General features: G+C 38.3%; 1 long non-coding RNA gene across 1 annotated transcript in view; it reads right to left on the minus strand.

Moving 5' to 3' along the window:
* Positions 1-1613: 1613 nt before the first annotated feature.
* The window catches only part of LOC118168198, a 145802-nt gene continuing 131408 nt past the window's right edge, over positions 1614-16007 (minus strand). Inside the window, exon 4 of the long non-coding RNA XR_004751414.1 lies at positions 1614-1702. This is a non-coding gene — a long non-coding RNA (uncharacterized LOC118168198). The remainder of the gene's footprint in view (positions 1703-16007) is intronic.

Raw genomic sequence — 16007 nt, forward strand, 5'->3', positions numbered from 1 at the left:
AGCAATGGAAAGACATATACAATAAAGTTATTATTAAAACAAAATGAGGAAGGATTAATGAATCCACAGATTTTGACTACAGAGAGTGGGAATCATATGCTTATAGTAAAACTGTTGCTTAGCTCTCTTCACTCTGACACTAACCTGGTGATTTTGAAGTGGCACAGATGGTTGAATTTTCCTTCTATAGGAAGAGAGTCATCTAGCTCCCTCCCCATCTCTTTCTCCCTCTCTCTTCCTCTCATTCATTTCTCTCATTCTTCTCTCACACTTTGAGGAAGAGTTTTTTTTTTTTTTTTTTTTTTTTTTTTTTTCCCCCCACTGGCTCCAAGAAAAAGGAATGCTGCCATGTGCAACAGATCACCTACCAGATCTATTATTTCTACTATTGACAAGGTATTTTGACAAGTATTGAGCACCCAATTTCAGCTGAAATGAATAAGAAAGAGTTTAAAAGAGTACAAGACAGCAGCTATATTACCAAGTCACTGAAAAATTACCCAGCATACAGGCATGTCTACTTCGCTACAGTCAGCATTAAAAAAATACCAACAAATGCTGTCACCACAATTTCTGACTAGAAAAGAACAAAAAACTCTTGCATTTTGGATATGATTTTTTTCTCAAATGCTTCTATTCTAATAGGCAATAATTGCACAGGTGTTCTCAGTTCACTCCAGGGAGAGAGAAGGCGGGCAGAATATCTGAGAATCAATAGTAAAATACTGGCTTCTCAGAAGTTCTTGGGAAAATTATACTAAACTTCAGTGGGAGCAGAATTTCTGCCAGAAGTTATGAGGGTTCATAAGAGGAATGGCCTTATTATTATATTTCTTTGGAGACTAATCTTCATTCATTGTTCTAGTATGCTGCTAGCTCAGAAGCAGTTTTCTTGCTGACTCAGACTGTTGAATGTTGACTATGTCTAATATAAAACCACTTCTAGCTCAGGCTACAATAATTTTTCATTGCAGCTCAGATTGATGTCAAAGCAATACAGGAATCTTACTTCTAATGCAAATGTTTCTTACTTGTCTGAGGCTCTCCACGAAATATTAAGTGGGATCAGCTACAAAAAGACTAGATTTTATTCTTTGTGCATCAGCTGGCTTAATAAGACTAGCACATACTGGTACAGCTGACAAGGTATTTTGCTGTTTGTGTAGGCACAGAACATCCAAACATAGCATCCAAACAAGTTGTAATCTCCAGTTCCTCACCTTAATGAAACACCTTCTGTATGGATTGACATTTTGCCTCTTATGGGAAAACATTTTATAATAACTTTTTTTTTTTTTTTTTTTTTTTACCAGCTACAATAAAAATAGATAAAAGAAATAGCACCAGGAATATGGCATTGTCTCTTGTGTTTACAGCCAGCTCCACAAATACTAAGGATGCAGGCAAAAAATTCCAGTCTTGTAGGAATCCTGAGAAACAAGGTCAAATTAAAAGGGACATGCCTGGGGATGTCTTTTAAAGCTAGTTTCTTTGCTGTTCTAAAAAAATCAGCATTTTCCCTCAAGTAATTGCCTACAGGCATATTTATGATGAAGATATCCCCCAGCTTCAAGATATATGTGCCTTTTCAGCCACAACGAAATGACAGATACTTACTGCTGCACCAGAGCAGCAGACATATTACTTCATCTGTTTTTCTACTCTTTGGAAGACACTTCTAACAGTTTATGTTGGTGAGGACCTATGACAGAAAAAAGCACTTTTTAGTGAAGGGAAGAAAAGATGCTTGTGATCTGTATTTTCTACATCAGACAGACAGAAATGCATTCTAAACTATCCATTAATGAAGTCTGTTGCACCATCATTATCTAAACTTCGACTGTTTCTTTTAAAGAAAAGGGGAATAAAACTTTTCAGTTTGGAGTTGAAACCGTGATAGGAATATTCTACTTCAGTGTGATTAGCACAAGTTCTGCAGGCATATTGTACATTTTCAGACACACTTTCTCAGACACACATTTCTTGTTTGTAGTTTTGCCATAGTTGAAAAGATGTAGGAGTAGATGTATATGTATTTCACACAGCATTAAACAGAGTGTTGTAGAGTCCACTTGCAATGTATATTACTGCATTCAGTTGTGTCTATGCAAGCAGATCATGATTTAGGAACCTTCTACATAAACTAGCTCTTTAATGACCTTAGTGTACCTGATGGCTAGCAGGAAAGGGGAAGTACAGTACATAACTCCATTCAGAGTAAATGACTCAGACAATGGTAACAATATTAAAATCATGACACTTGTCAGTATATAGTACCAGGATTCTGTTTTCAGCAAGCAAAAGACTTGCTTTTTCACTGTTATGGCAGGGGACAAGTTTGAGGGTGGGATGTGAGATCTCAGTGCCTAGTACAATCTTTCTGATAACTTAAATGAATAGGATTTATAGAAACTCCCAGGAGCAAGCCAGTGGAACACAACTCTATTCCATTACCAGCTAATCCCTATTATTTAATCATGAAGAGAAGAAATTTTACACATTGTACCTGTGAAATGCCTGTAGAGAACTCTGATGGTCATTACTGAATTCACTGATGCCAGTGCTGCAGAACACCCACTGTCTTTTGTTGTCATTCCTTTTCTTGTTTAGGTTTAATCCTGTCAATTTTACTGGAAAAGTAATGGACTGAGCAGCCAGTTGGACATGACATGTAGCGGTGTGCCTCTCTGTCCTTAATATAAACATAGAGTTATATCTTTCTGATTGCATGGGAAACTCAGAGAGAGCTAGCTCTCTTCATATCATATGAATGAAACTTTTATTAAGGCTGATAAAAAATGTTGAACCAAACATGAAAGAAACTAGAGCCCCTGACCTGAGAAACAAACACTTATGTCTTTTGCTGCTAGCAGACCTATGAGGATATTGGCCTATGAGCTCATAAAAGAAGAACTCTGAAAACAGGTCAACAGACTCCCAGTCTTTCCTGTTTCCTGCCTCAAAGCTCTCCTACTGGGGCTAACTATTGCCCCTCACCGATTTCCTGACTTGCCATAGCCTAATTCCCATGCTCACTCTTGCTGTCATATAAGCTGATGGAGAAGGTCTCCCCCTGGAGTTCTCCTTTATTTGGTTCTTCATTTCTTTGCCAAACTAAACTTTCTTACAGGCTTCCCCAACTTCTTGTACAATTCTCAGTGTTTAGTGAAGCCATGAATACTTGGCTGCACAACCACTAGCTTGACCCAAATCACATTAATATGTTGACTTGACAAATTAATGACAAGTGTACTATTCACCATCCCTTTACCTGTTTTTCTCTTTCAAACGACTGCCAAATGGTTGTCATTAGGTAACGGCAGAGATGCTGATTTCTTCATCAACAGTCCGCATATCTTAACTTTTCTCTTTAGTTAAGCAGAACAGTAAAGTTACTAAGCTGTTTAGAGTTTTCCTCGAAATGCTCCCAGTCAACAGAAGACAATTTTAACCATCCAATGGAATAGATATGGCATCCACTGTAAAAAGGTTACCTCACACAGTCTCATTTCTAGTTAAAAAAAGCCCTGCACAACTGATCCCAGAGTTGCTATAAACAACGGGGAAGTCAGCAGTGTTTGTAGTCTGTTCTCTATGTGTGTTTAGTTTACCAAGAAAGTCTAAGAATGCTGTGCTCTGTTTTATATTTTCTGGGCTTTGAAGGAGAATTTCTGACTTCTGTACTATTTCTGGAATATCTTTGACTTGCATTATTATCTACTGTGTTCATTATATGGTTTTCTCCTCCTCCTCCTCAGATCTGTAATATGAAACAATTAGACAATTAAAGTTCATCAACTTTTAATAATAAAAGTGTGTATTTTACTTTCCCCAGAATCTTATTCTGGAAAATAAGTGGATTGTTATGTGGAGAAGAGGAAAAAAAAGAGGTAGGCAGTTACTTTTTAGCACTACCTGTCTCTCAACAGATTGTGTCACTGATAGGTATTTAGTTAAATCCTCTGCTCAACTCATATTTAGCTTTGAAGTCTGCTGCTTCTGTTTACATCAGAAGAGTGATTTGTGTGCCTAATCTTTCTAGTTATATCAGTTTATCTAAGGGATATTATCATTACCTACTAATATTGCCTTGTTTAAATTCTTGGACTATATAGCTATACTAATACTGCCTGCAAATACAGGAACCTGTGATTTTTAAAACACTGTAGCTGATAAAGTGTTTGTGGAGAGAGAAAAAAAGCTGAACTTGTTTCTGCACGGACCTTTAGAGACTGCTGTAACTCAAGGGCATATGATCAAGGATATGTCTTTATGTGGGGATGTGAACATCCATATGTGGTGTGCAATGAATCAGTTCCAGGTGTAAACCCACTAAAATAGGTTAGCACTGTTTGGAGACATGCCTGCAAGCATCTTAATCCAGGAGACTATTTCAGGCTATGAGTACCAATCCAACATGAATGTTTCCCTGATGTTTAGTCACTTACATACCATTAAAAGGAGGAAGGCCAACAAATAGGTCACTGTGGTTGGTGCCTGCTACAGATCTACCAGTACATGAAAGGAATTCTATAAAGGCTTCTATAGAAAATGAGAAGAAGCCTCATGATGGCAGGCCCTGGTTTCCACAGGGAAATATATGCACCACGATATTTTTTGGAAAGGCAACTTTAAGAGGCACAAGCAATTTAAGAGATACTTGCAATGTCAAGGAAAATTTTATGGTGTTGATGTTGGACAAAACAGCTAGGGGGAACCATTGCTCAGAAAAAAAAAAAAAAAAGAAAAAAAAAAAAAAAAAAAAGAATTGATGTGAAGGTCTATGGTTGCATTAGCTGATGAAAATGAGAAGTAGCAGAATAATGACCCCTAAACTCCATGAGAACTGATTTTAATGTTAGGAAAGGTAAAGCTGTCCTGAAGAGCAAGGGGCCTAGAAAAGCTGGCTGGCTTTCAAGAACAACCTCCTGAAAACACAGGAGTAATTCATGCCATTTTGCAAGAAAACAGGAAGGCATGGCAAGAGGGAGCAAATACTCAGCTGAATGGGGAACCCCTTACTGAGCTCTGCTTTCTATTTATGTGGGGTGGACAATTTTAGCAAGGCTTTATAGACAGTCAGTCTTCTGTATTTCCCCTAAAGACAATTTGTAGAGATATAAACTGAATGAGTAGATTACAAAGTTGGTGGAAACCTGGCCAAACCACAAGACATCACGGATAGCATGCAGTACAGGAGTCAGACCTGTTCCCAGCAGACCAACAGTATTCTAGACTATAGTAGAAAAAGTGTGTAACATTTGGGGGAAATAGTACATGTGGCACTTGTGAAATTGTATTTGGAGTACTATTTCCAGTTTTTATCTCTGTTATATTTACTAAAGTATGTCCAGCAGAAGGTCACCAAGAATATAAGGGGGTCTGGGAAATACAAAGAGAAGCAGAGAGAACTTGTATTCAGCCTGAAGAAGAGCAGACTAAGGTGAATCTAAGTTATCTTCAACTTGCAGGGGAGAGCGTGTTATAAAGAAGATGGAGCCAAACTTTTCTCAGAGATGTATGCAGTGGAAAAAATGAGATGCAATGAACACAAGTTGCAGCATGGAAAATTCCGTGTAGATACAAGGAGAAAAGTCTTCACAGTCAAGGCAATAAACCACTGAAACAGGTTGTTCAGAGAGGTTGTGGAATATCCATTCCTGGGCACATTCAAAGTTCAATTGTATATGGCCCTGGACAATCTGCTATAACAAGTTATTCTGCTTTGCGGAGCATATTGGGATAATTGACCTTCAGATGGAAATTTCCATGTAAATTCCTCTATGATTCAAATGAGTGAAGATCTATTATTTTCTTCTGTATCTCCTATTGACTACAATAAGCTGTTCCCACTTAAGTTGCTGGCTGTTGTGACTCCTCTTTAGAGGAGGTGATATAGCTATTACACAGCGAGTAGATCTCCGAGTTTTATAACATTAGACTTCTTTAGAATCAGCCCTCAAAGTTTTATAATATTGGAAATCTCTGAGAAACAATACAGTACATCCCATAAGCCCTGATAGATGAAGCCAAAGTAATAAAGTCAATCTTACTATATTATAGCCCAGGTACATGGATTCGCAACACAAGGCCTGTAGAATCACACTCTGCACTGTGATTAAATTACAAGCACTAATGATGAGTCTGATCTGTGTGTTTGTGTCCATACACCATATTTTAACCAGAGCATGAATTAAAGCAGACAAAATGGTAAAAATGGGAGGAAAGAGGGCACCTTTCAGTTTAAAAAGACAACCTGAGGCTGGTTGCTGTTAATTAAGAAATTGTTGTGGTTGTATCTGTGGTTTATCTTCTGTTTTTTGGTTACTGAATTTACTTGCTACAAAGTCTTGGCAATCATAATCAAGACTACAGCTATCCTTAAAACATGAAATACAACACATAAAACCAGACTGGATGTTTTAGTCATCCTGAGTCTAGATAGAGCAACTAGAATCAAAGGCGTGCCTTGAGGAGTAAGGTACAGTTCAGTTTGTGCAAGAGTGGCAAAATAAGACTCCTAAAGACCTACAAAGTAAAAGCCTGGCTAACCACGTTTACAATCTGCAAGTCAGCTAACTGTTGGCTATAGCCAATCTTATTTTGGGCAACAGAAACAGTTTGTTTGTGTTTTGATCCTGTGCTTCACTAAAATGACTGTTTTAAAATTAGTTTCCCTCACTTCTTTTCTGCATCTTTAGATTACAAGATGACAGTGGAGAGTAGCTAACAAAAAACCCTTCCTATCAAGAATTTACATAACCAAACATAAAACAGATTTTTTTATTAATTTTTTTTAAGTATTTGCTACTTCTACTCATGAGTGATTTTACCTTTGGTAAGAATACTTAACAAACAAAGCAAAGCATTCTAGCAAGTTACTTTAAAAACAATTTTGCTAACTAATTTGTTTTCTTGCTTGTGTGCACTAAATGCTGTTCTGAGTAGACTGCTGGCTGTGTGCCATTCAGACGTAAAAGCACTGAGACTGCAAAATAAATAATCTTAATAATTTCACCAGGGATTTTATGTTGCAGTATGTTTGAAAACACTGAAAGAAAGTAGATTAATGTGTCTTTTTATCTCACCAGTTTTAAAATAATTGCAGCAGAAACCAAATAAAATGAAGGATCCCTCTTAGAAATTTGTTAACTTATATTACATCCTTTTATCTGCTGCTGTCCTTAACAGGATCACCAGTGAGCCATAGCTATTTTTCCCCTCACAATTAGCAGTGGCATTCATGTAGAAATCTTGTTCACAACCAGAGAAATCAGGATCAATCTTTAATTCTTGGTCTGATTGCTCTGTGCTGCTCTATAGTCAGGCCAATAAGAATAATGGCAGTTGGATCTGCAATAAGCCAACTCCAACTTTAAAATCGTATCAGACTGTTTTGGCCAATTAAATGTGAATGCAAATGTGAATTCAATGTGCATATACAACTGGCCCATCACATAGTAATACTACAAGATGGAAGACTTTGTCACCAGAATATTGAATATAGACTGCTCTTTAAACCGCTGCACCTACATTACTCTGTGAAGAGACCAAAATCAATGCCTGTGTATGATGCTTACCTTGCTCAAGGTAGTCCATGCTTACACTCCAGAGAGAATAGAGGAAAACCCTCAAAAACACACTGAATTGCAACCCTGGCAATCCCAAAACTTTCAGGTATCCCATCAGCCTTTGTAACAATAACCTGAAGAAGAAAAGCAAAGTATGGTTTTGCCTTGCAGAACACTTGGAGTCTGTTCTAGACTCAGGCATTACCTAAATTTTAGCTGAGGTGAAATGCATACTGTTGTCCCAGAAGACTCAGAGTCATCAAGCATCCTGAAATTCATATTGCAGCTATGGAGTAGACACAACTTGTGAAGTCAGAATGTGACCCAAGGGATAGAGGAGGAAAACACTAATTTAACATGTCCATAATATATTGGAACATCAAGAAAAATAAGGACAATTTGACCCTTCACTTTTCATGTTGTTTTTTGTTGTTGTTCTCCTCCTTCTTGTGCATTTGTTTTGTGGTTTTTGTTTGTTTATTTTAAATGCTTTTGCTTCAGTTGACAGGAAAAATTTAAGTTCATACATCTTTTTACTTTTCTTAGTACATCACAAGCAACTTAATAGCCTAACTCTACTCTCATTTAATTTGGCTTGATATTAGTGACTTCATGAAAAACTCAATAGCTACAGAGCAGAGAACCTAAGTCAAGATGATGCCCAGTCATTTGTTATTGTTTTAATTTTTTTATGTATTAGTATTTACATTCAGGCAAAATAAACTACTAGTTTGTTTTGGTAGCTTGCTATATTCACCTTCACATATGCAAATAGCTCAGTAAGGTCACAAAATCACAGAATCATTCAGGCTGGGAGAGACCTCTGCTCAAAGGAAGGTCAACACTGAATTTGAACCAGGTTGCTCCATTCCAAAACCTCTCTAGTTTGCCAGTTCCAATGATGAACGAACCCTGCAGAGACAAATTTTCCTAATATCTATTTGGAATCTCCCCTTTCAATTTATTATCATTGTTCCTTATTCTCAGCCTTGCTCTGTTTTCACAGTAACCTCCTTGAAGGTATTGGAAGGCTGCTATTAAAATCTGTCTCTTTTCCAGACTGATCCAATCCAGTTCCCGCAGCTTCTCCACAAAGGGCAAATGCTCCAGATCCAAATTATCTCTGTCTCTCTGCTGAACTCACTGCAGGTTATCTGAGTTTTTCTTTTTTGGAGGCCCATAACTGGACGACCTTTTCCAGATATGATATAATGAGTGTTGACTAAAGGAGTATAATCGATTGCTTTGACTATGCTCCTATTGATACAGCCCATTATGTGGTTAGCCTTCAGATGACAAGCAGTGCAAACGTCTTACTCATGAAGGCTAAGTTTAAGTAAGTTGTCTAAATGAACAGTTACATCATGTAAAATCTTGCTTGTGCATATACCTGTTCTCTGGATAACCAAAAGGCATCAAAACTTCCTTCACAGCACACATTCAGTTTTTTTAGTAAGAGTAAATGAAAACATTTTCAAAACTTGTATTTTAGAAAGTAGCACTTCTACTAGTACTTCTAGCTATTCTACACAGCATTTTAAATTTTCTGTTAATTAGAGCCTTAGTTTTCCAGACATGCTACAATATAAGTCATTAATACAGGATAGACATGGACCTTACTTTGCTTGGCAAGTCTCAGAGTGTAAAACTCCTTAACTGTATTTTACACCTACAGTCTTCAAGCTTTGGCAGTTTACAATGGGGAGATCTGAAGGTAAGTAAAATTGCTGGCATTAGACTAGAGTGTACTGTTTAAAGCTCAGATCCACCGGCAAGCTGAAACATGGTCTAAGAAGGATAACTTTGTTGTTTTTTCTCACAATGTCCCATAGAGCACATGCCAACACATATAGAGCCAAATTCTGCTGTCAACTATACCAAAGTAAATCCAGAAGGATTTCAATGAAGTTCATTGAATTACATTACATTCATGTTTATGTTCAGAATAAAAATGCTCCTTAACTTATGAGACAAGCCGGTCACAAGTTGTTATGAACACACAGTCATTCAAAGTCTAGAGATTTATCAAAAAGGTAGGCTTTGCAGAGTGCTTTAAGAGGTCCTGGGTCAGGGCCTAGACTGTAGATTATCAAGTTGCCATCTGTGAGGTAAGGCAGAACAATTATCCTCATACAGAAATTCAGCCAGCCTTGGCTGTAATATTATGTGTCAGATCTTAAGCTTCTTATGCAGGATCTGATGTGAGGAATTGGCTGTGAGCATTTGCAGAGACAGACACCAATAGCTATAGGCCCATTTTTTTATGCACTAACTTCTTATGCCACAGCAACTTTAGCGTGTCTCTAAAATTCTGAATTTTCTTCCTTTTCTGGAGATAAATTGTTTCAACCAAGAGTGCTTATTTACATCTCTACAAGTCCCAGGAAAAGTCTGCAACTACTGAACTATATAAGTTGCAATTATCAGGGTGAAACTACTCTGGCTGTAAAAAGGTGAGGTAGAAGGGATGCTACTAAATTCATCACCCCCAGAAGGAAATAGCCCCATGTTTGAGGAAGGATGAAGGACATTTGACTCAGCTGAGTGTTGTTGGCTTCCCTCCAGACGTGTTGTTTTCCCTGCCTAGATCTGACTGTCCTTATCCCACTACTGACCGTCATATGTAGTGTTCTGAGAAATCTGCCCAATCATAACACCGTGTCTTTTTTGAAGGTGAGGTTTAGGCAATATACTATCACAACGATTGTCATGAAAGATTCCAACCTGCAAAAGGGGAAAGCTAGGGAATCATGAACAGAGGAGAAGATAGGGGTGCCAGAAAGCAGCAGATTGCTGCACCATTCTTGTCAGAGACATTTTGCACTGATTCCACTTTGTCCCAAATACTATTTATTCACTGACTTGCAGCAACCCAGGTGGCAAACACTGGAATCTTTGCCCAAGGGCATCCAAGCCTACGCTGCCTGGGTAGTGTACAGCAGACTTTAGGCTGGGCTGGGGAATGGGAGGACTTTCCTCAAGCACTAATGAACTTGTGCTTCTAGGCAGCCAAGAATGAATAATTCACAATCCACTCCAGCCACTGATAAGGATGGGAGTTTGCTGTCCTAGTCTCAGTGCCCAAGACTTCATCTGCACCTGATATTCAATATCCATCTGCATCGGCAGGCCAGTGAACAGGAACCAGAGCCCAGGGTTTTCTCTCAAAAAAGTGGCCCAACCACTTGCCTACAGAAATACTCTTCTCTTAGCACTTTCTCTCTGTTCACATTGTTCTCTATCCAGTGAAAACACCTCAACATTGCAGGATTAAGGATTAGGGAACTTCTCTATTTAGCAGCATTCAGAAGAGGCTTAATGAGAAAAAAGATGGCTTACAAAGGATAAAGAAAAGGGTCCTTTTGTCCTCCAGACAGAAAATGAGGAGAACTTGGATGTTGAAAATGTCAAAGCCTTAGAGATGCTGTGTGAAAACAATTGTAATATTTAGACACAGATTGGAAATGGTGGCTTGACTGAAAACTGAGCTGAAGATGCTGCCCAGGACTCTGGGCAGGCATAGGCAGAGTGGCAGCATTCCTTTCCAGGAATGAGAGGATAGTGAAGTATGCCCAGCATACTTCAAACTCCTGCTTAGCGAATCCCTAAACAGTCCACTCAGTGACAAATTCCTGTAGAGACAAAGCATTGACATTGCTAGATACTTGCAGCCCTTTCATTTTGCAACAGTTTATTTGGACTGTTACAGGTATGTGACTACCTTCATCAGGGGTTTGTGTGGTAGCCATGCCTAAAGTGACGTTTCTGCTCAATCATGCAAGACTTCTTGTTCCTTCAGTAACAGACTGAGGTCAGGTTTCTGACAAATATAACAGAGAGGTAAGGAAAAAAAAGAAAAAAGAAAAAAGAAAAAAGAAAAGAAAAAAGAAAAAAAACGTTATTTGAGACAAACCCCAGTGGATTTACCTGAAAGGGTTTTCTCTTCTCCAGGAGATAGCACATCTAGTATACAATGACATGAGTGCTGAGTCATCCTGATGGTTTTCCAGTTCAGGACAGGCTCTTATTGATGCTGTAGCACTGCTGCTGTGTAGAATGATCTTTTGGATACCTCAAGAATTTAAGACACTTGTAAGCTGCATTTTGCAGATCACATTTGTAACACAGGACTCTTCGTATTCAAAAAGCTTTACACATTAGCTTTTTGGCCTCAGTCAGAAACCCACTATTGCATTCTTTTGCACTGAATAGAGGCTTTTACAGTGTAAATGTCCCCTTATCTAATTCATAGGGTTACATATAGCCAGCCAAGACGACTGCATTTAACTGTGCTGTTGTTAAGAGGTGATTTTATTCCATCTTGAACAGGTTGTGGATTGTTTTTTCTTCAGTTTTGCCTCCTGTGAGGACAGCATGAAGGAAGGCTGGAGGTATGAGTTATGTTCATGTTCACATTATTTAGATATTTCTGCAGGAGATTTTTAGGGGGGTTATCTGAGATGGGCTGAGACAATCTTCTTCCCCTGCTCCCAGCCAAACAGGACACCTTCTCACTTCTGCCAGATCCGGCATCCATTGGATGCCCAGTGAGAAGCTAATTGAGTATCTGAAGTGACACAAGAGTTACCCAGAAAAAAAAAAAAAAAAAAAAAAAAGGACCCTTTTCTTTGTCCTTTGTTAGCCATCTTTTTCTCATTAAGCCTCTTCTGAATGCTGCTAAATAGAGAAGTTCCCTAATCTGCTGTTGTGGCTGTATCATACTTCCTTTTGCATTTCACCAGCCATTAATTGCCATGCCCCTTTTGCTGTCTCTTATTTTGTATTGAAAGTAAGGGGTCAGCTCCTTCCACCAGCCATCCCAGATGTTAGTTTGTATTGTCATCTATCATTTGAAACAAGCAGGCTTTGTATTTTCTTCTGTTTTGCTTTGAAGATTGTCCTGTTCTGACCTGCAATGCCGTGTTTCTGCTGTCCTCCAAATTCCTCAGCTCTTCTCAGTGTGAAACCTATTAAAACTTGACAAGTTTTAAGGTTCCAGAATGAGGGAGTGCACATCGATAGGACTGAGAGTGTGAGGCTTAGGTACCTGAGCAGTGCCACTTCAAGCACTGTGCACTTTCCATGGCTGTTCTGGGAGGGGGGGGGGGGGGGCGGGGGGTTGTAGTAGAGTCCCCCTAAGTCCTATGTCAGCACTACCAGACCTGTACAGTTCTGTTGGACTGTGGAAGGCATCCTAAACGACACTGTACACTTTCATTTAGGCAACTGTATTCCTCTTATATTGCCTTGTTTCCTTGTATCACATTTTCTGCCCTTATCCACAATTAAATAAAATAAATTTAATTTGGGAGTGAATTGCAGCAGGAAATATCCCAATGACCCATGAGAATTAAAAGTCCTGCACAGTAATGAACACAAAAAAATTATGTGATGAAGGCTGGTAACTAACATTCAGTGCTCCAGTAGGAGTGTGAGTAGTAGCTAGGATGTGATATCTGTGGGCAAGAAGTGGAATACTCACTTCCCCATGGACAAGCAAGTTGTTGCAAGAGAGGGCTGAGGTTCTGTGGCTGTAATCAGCTGCCCTTCTGTTGACTGTATGTTTCTTCAAGAAAATTAAGGCACAATCTTCACATCAGATGTTTCCTGTCTCTAGTGTATCACCAGGATTGCAAAATGGGTCACACTAGAACAACACCGTATGAACGTTCATCAGTAATTCCAGACTGTGCCATTTTTGTGCACATCCTGATCCTGATCATTTTGCACAATGTATTCAATTGGGGGGGTGAGGGGGGTGTTTCACGTATTTTGTAATCAAATACCCTCTGAAGCCCAATTGCCATGTTTGATGTAGGTGTCAATGTAGCTGAAACTGTATGTACAGCCAGTGCAAATAGTCCATTAATCCTGAGCCTTTATTTAACTCCATAACCATTTTAATGGCTTTTTCCACATTTATTGTGGCAATATCATACATCCACTGATGTATGATGTATGAAGATGAGTTATGTTTTCTTTGTTGGTTTTGTTCTTGATTTACAGGCAAGATCTTTGATTGAACTCTTAAGAATACAATGCACATTCAGAACCCTTCTAAACAGAAGATGCATTTGAGATGTTCATGGAGTCTGCACTGTGAAACATAGGTGCTCACTGCTTGGTATGTAGCATACTTAAACTTGAATAATGAAAGCAATCAGAATATTTACAAATCTCTACTACAGGTATAATTCTAGCATCAAGAGGTCTGGTGGTCTCAAAAGGAACAAGTCTCTTACTTTCACTTCTTTTCTCTCTAGATATCAGGTTTTTGCCTTACTTCTGCTTCATTTATTTCACAGACATATTTCATCTTTCCTTACCAGAACATTTTGATGAAGATTTCCCTGAATGTCAGCTAAAGTGATGGATTGTTACACAAGTTTCCAGTATGTTGTAGGAAAATGGGAAAGGGAAATGTGTGAGAACAGTTCAATATCCTTCCTCTATTTTCCAAGTTACATTACAAACTACATCACAAGCAGAATGTATGTTCTAGTGTTTTTAATGGAAAAAATACATTATAGTGAAAACAATTTTGAGTAAGTAATAATATTTTTTCACAATAATAAAAATAACATTAAAGGATGCAATTGAAAAACAAAGATGAAAAAAATAAAACTGCAATGTTCACCATGAGTCAATTTTCTAGGAGCAGCTACTTGTTTGCACGTAGATCTGAACAAAGCATTAGTAACTACAATCAGTATCTTTTTATACTTTGTATTTTGCTATTTTTCATGATTAACACCAGACTAGATTTACTGAAGGAGGATTGCTTTTGTGAATTAGGCTCATGGTAGTTTACAGTAAAGTGCTGAAGGAATTTCATGTGACTGACAATTTGTACATAATCAAGGTTGTTTCTCATGTTTCTTGTGATCATTCTAGCAACAGGCACAATTTTATTTGTCAATGGACATAACTAGGTTCAGATCCACCGTGAACTCTATAGTAAGGTTTGTGACAGCCTCTCATAGCTTCTCTCCAAATTGCAGCCTTTTTGCCCAACACAAGTGCATAGAACACAATATAAGAAGAAAACCAACCAACCAACTAGTGCTTTCTACTGCCTCTTGCCCATAATCTTCCTTGATAAAGAAAATTGCATCTAGAGATAATGCTTCTCCTATAGCTCCTACACAAGACTGACCTATGAACTAGAAAGTGATCATCATAACCATCCATGTAAGGACACCAAAAATGTAAAATCACATTAGTTTTTTATGCATGGTTTTGTAACAATAAGAAAGTATGATACCGCAAAGACCTCCGTCACAACAGCTGACGCTCTTCATTGAAGAACACACGACTATTTTTCTTCCTACACATTTTGCTTCCACATGTAGGAATAAATGCCAATAGCCCATAATACATATAAAAACAAATACCAGTATTAGAAATAACAGTATGCATAAAGGAAGTCTGTCTTTTACTGTCTTGCCGCAGGTACAAAGCCAGAAGCCAAGGGCTGTGAAGGACTGGCAGGTAAACTGGGAAAAGGCTCCAGACTGGTGCACTTCCACTGTTATCACAGAGGCTCTGCTGCATATAGCTTTGCCTTCACAGCAGAGGAATTGGTGAAATTTAGCAGGCTCCTAAGGTCCCTCTTTCCTCTGATGAATACCAATACCAACAGAGACTGATGTTCTTTTGAATGGTAACCACGAGATATAACTATAGAAGAGTCTACAGCAAAAACGTTTTGAAACATTCCTGACCTTTGAAGGTGAGACGTAAATTCAAACTGTGGTTGGAGCCACATCTGCTTAGCAAAAACTCTTGAAAGGAACAGGCTTTCTGTCTGAAGAAACTATTTTGGGTTCCCTGGTGACAGCTATGACTGACTTTCTCAAATAAGCTCATATCAATTTAAATCACACATGGTCTCATTCCAAGGAAACCGTGGCAAGTGTGGTGGGCTCCCTAGGAAGAGTATGATTTAGAAAAGGTTGCAAATGATATGTGAATCTGACCTGCTGGCTGGGTCATTCCTCTTTAGTGTGTATGTTTCTTGACAGAATAAATGTCTCTTTAAAAGTACACAAGTACAGGTATCACTCTGTCAGTACAAGCAAGGAGGTCTTAGGTGTGTTTTTTTTTTTTTTGGTTGGTTTTTGTTTTTTTTTTTTAGATATATGGTTAGCAAGGTCAATTATCCGCTTCTGCGCAGGTGAAACACAAGATGCCGTCATAAAATTGTGACAAGCAGTCTGGCCAAGCTAGAGTTACTTTTTAACTGCTTCTGCTAAAATCCCACTGACATTAAAATTTACATGTAATATCAGGAAAAATATGCCTAAAAATCCTATCACATCCTGTCTTTTGCAGCATCGTCACTTGTTTTCAAACAAAATAATAAAATGAAGATGCTACACTGATGGCTTTTTGAAGAGAAAAAATATCAGGACTATGGTCTATGTGAGTTAATTT

This window comes from Oxyura jamaicensis, chromosome 5 (assembly GCF_011077185.1).
Source record: "Oxyura jamaicensis isolate SHBP4307 breed ruddy duck chromosome 5, BPBGC_Ojam_1.0, whole genome shotgun sequence".
Classification (NCBI taxonomy): Eukaryota; Metazoa; Chordata; class Aves; order Anseriformes; family Anatidae; genus Oxyura; species Oxyura jamaicensis.